At 42.0% G+C, this 7,938-nt stretch overlaps 1 long non-coding RNA gene across 2 annotated transcripts in view; it reads right to left on the reverse strand.

The window, feature by feature from the left end:
- The window catches only part of LOC103279456 (probable RNA-directed DNA polymerase from transposon BS), a 33,549-nt gene extending 26,323 nt beyond the window's left edge, over positions 1-7,226 (reverse strand). Inside the window, exon 1 of one of the 2 annotated variants that reach the window (XR_010001026.1) lies at positions 6,815-7,226. This is a non-coding gene — a long non-coding RNA (probable RNA-directed DNA polymerase from transposon BS). The remainder of the gene's footprint in view (positions 1-6,814) is intronic. The other variant, XR_010001027.1, reaches the window with a different exon arrangement.
- Positions 7,227-7,938: the final 712 nt, after the last annotated feature.

The following is a 7,938-nucleotide window of genomic DNA, read 5'->3' on the forward strand; positions in this document are numbered from 1 at the left end:
ATACTCGAATATATACAGTAAGTCTCCTGCAAAAAAATATTTTCCATATATTTCAAGACTATATACATATGGAGCAGGGCCATGTGCAGCAGCCTTGTCACACTGGCCTCTTTGGCAACATGTCCGTGGTGGGCATCAACCTCGGCTTCCAGAGCTGCTAAATGGCAGTGGCCCAAGCCAATGAATACATTGAGACCATTGCCAATGAATACAGTGACCACTGTACCCTGTCATGTATAGCCCTTGGACCTAAGAATCGTTCATTTGGCCCATGAATGATTCTTAGGTCCAAGGGCTATACATGACAGGATACCCATTGGACCATGATGCCCAGGATTCCTCACTATGGGATATGTTGGCTGAAGCTTTTGGGACATTTGGAGGGACACAAAATTCCCACTCCTGTCCTAAATCAATGAGAACAAGGAACATCATGGTTGGAATTCAGGATGGCACTTAATACCAGTGACAGTGCACTTGCCTATGCAAGACTATAGAATTGAGTAGGTGAGGAACATTCATATTCACATACAGTCTAGTGTGATGTTATCATGTAGAGTAGAGGGATCAATGTACCATGGCCCAATGTCCAACGGGCACCAATGTGCATCAAGACACCTCTCTTGTATGTATCCATACACCAGCTGAGCGGTTCTGGAGCACAAGAGGGGTGCCCAATACACACCAGAAGATCCCAACCATCATCAGAAACGCTCTGTGAGTATAAGAAATGTCTGATGTTCTTCAGAAGTGCCCAAAGCACATCAGATGTGCCTCATATACCCTGCGGCACTCTTGCCAATGCTTCAATATGCACTTTCACCATTCACTAACAGGATTTTATTGCACCTCTGTAATGTAGCTAAGGATTCATAAAATCACCCAACGTAGACCATGATGTTGAACCTTCGTCTGTTCTGAAACAAATGATTGGATTTCTCTGACTGTATTTCCAGACATCGGAGCCAAGAGCTTCTTTCTGGGACACATCCTGAACATGTTTGCCATGAATCAAATGGGCCACTGCCTCTTAGTCCTTCGCCTGTCCTTGCCTAAGCCATCACTAAACCATGAGCCACCCTCCCAATTCTGATGCACACATTTTTATTGGCGGTTTCATTACAAACTCAACAGACCTGATCATTTCATTGCTTTTTATATCAACTGATCATACTGGCAATATATTTCCGCTTGCGAGGGAAGTTCAGATTGCGAAAACTAGTTATTTTACATAGGCCATTTTATTTTATTACTTCCAAGTAATACAAATCACAGCAGGCCACAATAAGGACTGGAAGATGAACCAACAAGACATGAATCACAATAGCTGGCCCTGCACTGTGCTGGAATCCTTTGGAAGGACATTTTGTTCATTTTTAAATAAATACATTTTGTCCCTTTTCTTTTCCCCCCTCATATTCCTATTCTATTCAACAACTCTGAGACGGTGCTGACATAACTCATCTAGAGGAATCTGAAGAAGATGTTGAAGAAGAGTTGCAAAGAAGTTTTGGTTCTGGATGACAAATTTCATATCTGAGCAGATATTGGGTTCCATCCTTAGAAGGACATCTCCACCCTTTAAGTGCATGTTGGACCTTTGTTTATTTTTTAATGCCATGTAAGGGAGATGGGAACATTGGTGTTCAGACTCATGGTTGGTGGAGGCAGCAGCTATCCAAGGGTAATATGAGAAGATGATATGAGTAAAGTATCACATAAGAACCATAGGGACGTCTTGAAGATCCCATATTTGAAGCCATTGCAGTGGGATTGGAGGAGGGTCTCACATTGAATCGTAGAAGTGAGACTAGATGGAACATCGCATAGCTCCTTCAGTTCCTATTTGTGAGATGATTGTAGGAAATATATTCTCTTTTCATAGAATCACAGAACCATAGAATTGGATGGGACCACAGGGGCCATCCAGTCCAACACCCTTCCGCCATGCAGAAAGATAATCAAAGCACTCCCAACAGTTGGCCATCCAAACAGTTGTTTTTTCTCTGCATAAAAACCTCCAGAGAAGGAGACTCCAATAGACTCCAATGCAGCATGTTTTTCTGTGGACCTCTTTGTCATGTCTCTCGGTGACCATCTCCTACTCAGTCTGGCCTCCAGATCTTCATTACCTTGATCATCCAGATCCATCTAACCAGATCCATCTAGTCATGTTCCCTGCTTATCTATTCTGTTCCAGCTATCCATCTCCATCTATGCAGCTGACTTTAAGATATATCAGCTTTGTCTCATTTTCTTTTGTGAATGACTTCCCCTCCTTAGCTACTATTTTTAGAAAGCTCCAGAGGGCACCATTTGAGTAGGACTTGGAGGAGGGCAGGAAGTGAAGCATGCCAGCCTTATTCTCGGATTTAATCTCTCCTCCCAGACTTATTGATAGATCAGAACTCTGCTTTTAATTGAGTTTCATATCTCACTGAATATTCTTTCATGGTTCAGAAAACATCTCCAAATGTCTCCATATGCAAATTTGGAAAGAAAGACATTTAAAGCCCATCTTTTTAACGAGAGCATACATCTAGAAATGTGCATTTTGAGAAAACGTGTGTTTACACATATGCTCTAAGAGCACATAAAGGTAAAACTATGTCCTGAAATATGTAATTTCCCCCGCTAAAACTCCAAATTTATGCAGAATTTTAAGCAAGGGAGACTACCATACTAAAGTGATATGGGTCAAAAACAGACTGACCCATTTCTAAAGACACGGTCTTTGGAACCACCAAGAGATATTATAGTTGAATAGAATGAGTCAGCTCTGTCTATTGTGAATGCTAACATAAGGACCAATTTACCACCATTAAAATGTAATAAAAGATTTCAGGTGTTGCATTCAACTCATAACTGCAGCCATCATCGGATTTACCAACTGAAAATTCAAGAAGAAGCCAATCTCCACAGGCACAAACAAAGCCTTCCACTGCCAAACCTGTTATAAGGTCCCAGAAACAATTCTATAGAAACACAGGGCATTGTACTCCATTTTGATGGATTTAGAAGTGGAAACCATCTGTAGTTCTTTTTTGTTTTTCTCAGTCACAACCAAACTTTTAGAAAACAATGAATTATACATGAGTAATTATGTGTGCTAGTTCTGCAGTGGAGAGAACTCAACTCCTTTGAGATGAGATGCTGGAGAAGAAGACAAATAAATAGGCCCGAGCGCAAATCAAGTCTGGTCTCTCCCTAGAAGTCAAGGTACAGTAACTAAAATGAGGCTATCATACTTTGGACATGTCATGACATGACTCACTAGAAAAGGCTATGCTGCTTAGTAAGGTGGAAGGTAGCTAGAAAAGAGGAAGACCACATTGCAGATGGATAGACTTAAGACCTGAACAGAGGCATTGAGAATAGGATGACTTAGAGGTTCATAGGGGAACCATAAGTCAAGGTCAACTTGATGGCAGTTAACCACAACCAGTTCTGTGTATTATTTTAACTCCACTGTTCAACCAACTGGATTTATAGTTGGATCATAGTTGGAAGAGACAGTAAGGACCACCCAGCCCAACCCCCCTGACCTTGCAGGAATACACAATGAAAGCATTCCTAAAAAATGCCCATTCAAACTCTGCTCAAAAGCCTCCATAGATGAAGACTCCTCCATGCTTCCAGGCAAACTCCTCCTAATGTTTAGGTGGAATCTCTTTTCTTGTCATATGGACCCATGTTCTAGTGCAGGGGTCCCCAAACTAAGGCCCGGGGGCCGGATGCGGCCCTCCAAGGTCATTTACCTGGCCCCCGCCCTCATTTATAATATAATATTTTTATATCAGTTTTAATAATATAATATATTGTATATACATATGATATTGATAATAATATTATCATTTTATACAATATAATACTAATAATAATGCCATATAATAATATTAATTATATGTTATATATTACATATAATATTACACTATAGTGGTATAGTTCAATATAGTAATATATTATGCTAATAGTGTGCTATGCTAATAATATAATATATTGTATGTACATACAGCTGCTCTGAGTCCCCTTTGGGGTGAGAAGGGCGGGATATAAATGTAGTTAATAAATGTAGTAAATGAATAAATAAATAATTTTAGACTTAGGCTCCCCCAGAGTCTGAAATGACTTAAAGGCACACAACAACAACAATCCTAATTAACCTATCTCATTGGCCAGAAGCAGGCCCACACTTCCTATTGAAATCCTTATATGTTTATGTTGATTAAAATTGTTTTGATTTTTAAATATTGTATTGTTCTTTCATTGTTATTGTTGTTGTTTTGCAATACAAATAAGATATGTGCAGTGTGCATAGGAATTTGTTCATTTTTTTTTTCAAATGACAATTCGGCCTCTCAACAGTCTGAAGGATTGTGGACCGGCCCTCTGCTTTAAAAGTTTGGGGACCCTTGTTCTAGTGTCTGGGGCAGAAACAAACAAACAACAACAAAAACAACAACAACAAAAACAACATTTCATTTATATTCTGCCCTTCTCCCCAGTCCCCAGTCCCCAGTCCCCAGTGGGGACTCAAAGTGGATTACAGTATATAAACAGATACAGGCAAACATTCAATGCCTTGTTACAATACAATGAGACACATATACACAGATAGAGGCAAAGGCTTCTCCTTTCATTTCCGGCTCTGGAGGCAATGCACATCTCTGGCTCTGTGGGAGGTGCTCTTCTCCATATCTAAGCTGAGGAGCCTGCATTATTACCTCCTAGTCGCCTGATCAACATGACTGCTTGGAACATCTTATGCCTTTCCTGCCAAAGTGGTACCTATTTATCTACTCACTTTTGCATGTTTTCAAACTGCTAGGTTGGCAGGAGCTAGGGCTAACAGTAGGAGCTCACCCCATCCTGCAGGATTCAAGCTGCCAACCTTCAGGTCAGCAGTTCAGCAGCACCATGGCATTGCGCCACCGTGGCCCCTAAGCTGGCTCCACCTTCAGTAAGACATCTATTAAATATGTAAACATGTATCATACTGGTCACGCATTAAATATGTATTATTTTCCTTCTTCACCTCTTGTCCTCCTGGCGGAACATGCCCAGCTCCTTAAGTTATTCTTCATAGAGAATATGAAGTTTCCAGACCCTTGATCATTTTGGTGGTCCTTCTTTGGACACGTTCCAGCTTATGCTTTTGGAATTGGATTCCAGGTCAAGATTGACCAAAGCTAAATAGAGTGACATCAATACTTCTGCCAATTGGGACACTGGCTAGGCTTTCTATGGTTTTTTGTTTGTTTGTTTGTTTGTTTGCTGCATCAGAAGCAATTTCATGACCAATATTTGAAATAACAAGCAATGATTTGAAATATAAGTCAAAACAGCATCGCAAGGAGAAAAACTCAGAGCAGAACACAATCCAAATCCACAAGTATGGATGTCTACTCAAGTGTAAGTCACACTACATTCAATAAAACTACTGTAACTCCAAAGTAAGAATATGTATAAGATTGCATCTTCTAGTAATAAGCCGATTCACATTCGTTTGGTATTTTAGGTTGAGCTTTTTCACTGGAATGGCTGGATATAGATGTTTCAGTAAACCAATATATAAAACAGAGATTACGACAATCTTCCTTCATAAATTAGATGTTTATTATTATTGGCAAGAGCAGCATATGGCTTTTATAACAGGGTAACTAGCAGGTTGCCATGTTGAATACCAAAGTGCTTGGGCGCTATCTTTAGCCATGTGTGTTATACGTCTCTTGTTCTTTTTCGTCATTTAATGTGATCATTTCCATTCTATGGCCTAACAAAGTAATGCTTATATAACTCAAAATGTGTCAGGCTCTATCTGTAGTGTTTCATTGAGGGTACTTTCTGAAAGACCTTGACAATCTTACAATAAATTATTTTTGGCTCTCTAATTTGGTTCTGCCCTCTTCGTGCTGCATTGCCGAAAGTTACCTTTTATAATTTTCTTTTTTTTTTTCTCCTTCTCATATGTTCCTATATCAATGGAGATGGGCCAGGGCAGGCCCTCTGTATATCATCAGTGTTGCCATCAGGAGGTGCCAAAAATTAATTTTTCCAGTGTTAACCAATGCTCTAAATGCTATAATTCAAAAATGATTACCATGCTGGCTGATTGGATTCCCAAATGGCTCATCTAAATTTGAGAATCTATTTCAGGCAACCTATCCATCCATCCAGCATTAAGTACCTGTCAAAGCCTGAATGTTGAGAACAAGAAGTGTTCCCTGCTGAATAAAATGAAGGGCCGATTCAATCAGCATGCTTTTCTTACACTGACCAACCAAATGCCTGCAGGATGTTGACTTATTGGGTTGACATATCCATGGGTCTATAACCCAGGGTTCGCAAACATTTTCAGCCACGGAGCCCTTTACAAAGCAAAAGTTTCTCATGGAGCCCCAAGAATTGTTTATATACCCTCTCTATATATAAAAGAATAAAAAACTGGGGGCCGTGAGGTAAGCAACAAAACCACACATCCCAGAAACACCAAACTTGCCAGCACCATCCAACGACCTTGCCGCTAGGTTCGTACAACAAAAAAACACAGCAGGAACCTAAAAGGGGGCTAACCCCCCCCAAACGGCAACAAACCATCTGCGCATGCGCCAAAAGCGAGCCCGCACGCAGACAGAACAACCCCCACCCCACCCCTCAACAGCCGCACCCGCATGCACACCTTTTCCCGCCCCTGGGCAAACAGCCCCGAGCCACCACGTGCCAGGAGTAGGAAAGGGCCAGCCCCCAGAGCCAGCCACTCCACCTAGGCGAGCCCGGGGATTCTGTGGAGGCCTAGAGGGGCGGGTCTACTCACAGCAAGTCGGGCCGGTGGCGGTGGAGGATGGCGCAGAAGGCGACCCCGTCGCAAAGGAACTGTTGAGATCCCAAACCTTGACGCCTGGGTAGCCCTCACCAGGCCTGCAGGACTCTGCGAAGGGCCGATATGGGCTCAAGCCTCCCAGGTGCCTCTCCTGGCTCTCCTCCTCTTTTCTCCTCTCCTGGAAGCAGGGGAAAGGGAGAGATAAGAGAGGGGAAGGGTAGGGAAGGGTTGGACTTGAGAAACTGCAAGTCTCTTCTGGTGTGAGAATTGGCCTTCTACAAGGACGTTGCCCAGGGGACGCCCGGATGTTTGATGTTTTTACCATCCTTGTGGGAGGCTTCTCTCATGTCCCCACATGGAGCTGGTGCTGATAGAGGGAGCTCATCCGCGCTCTCCCCAGGTTGGATTCGAACCTGGCAGCTTTCAGGTCAGCAGCCCAACCTTCAAGTCACAAGGTTTTAACCCACTACGCCACTGGGGGTTGGAAATTAAAAAAAGGGTTATTCAGCTTCCTTTCTTCTTCTCTGCCGGTATACTGTATATTGTAACTGCTAAAATAAAGTATAAATATTAAAATAAATATAGTGTCCCTACTGAAAAAACATACAAGCATGAATATAATATTTGATGTAATGTTGTAAACAGTTTTCATTTGTGCATTACTCATGCGCCTGTAATGATTATAATTTGTTACCATTGTTCTATCCTGTATATTAGCTAGTAATAGGACAACTGTATCTCTACACTATTATTCAAAAGCCTGGTCCAACAACCAAGTCTTAATTCTTTAACACTTGGGGGGCCACTACTGAAAAGGCCCTGTCTCTCATCCCTGCCAGCCTCACCTGTGAGGTTGGTGGGACCGAAAGCAGGGCTTCCCCTAAGGATCTTAAATTACGTGGTGAGTCATAGCGGGAGACACATTTGGACAAGTAAGTTCGGACTTATTGTGGGTGGTCCTGGAACATAAACCGTGTGATAAGTGAGGGAACACTGTAGATCAATAGGTATCACTCTGTTGGGAAGGTAACGGTGCTCTATGCAGTCATGCTGGCCACATGACCTAGGAGATGTCTATGGACAATGCTGGCTTTGAAATGGAAATGAGCACCAACCTC

The sequence above is a fragment of the Anolis carolinensis genome, unplaced genomic scaffold (assembly GCF_035594765.1).
Source record: "Anolis carolinensis isolate JA03-04 unplaced genomic scaffold, rAnoCar3.1.pri scaffold_12, whole genome shotgun sequence".
Lineage (NCBI taxonomy): Eukaryota > Metazoa > Chordata > Lepidosauria > Squamata > Dactyloidae > Anolis > Anolis carolinensis.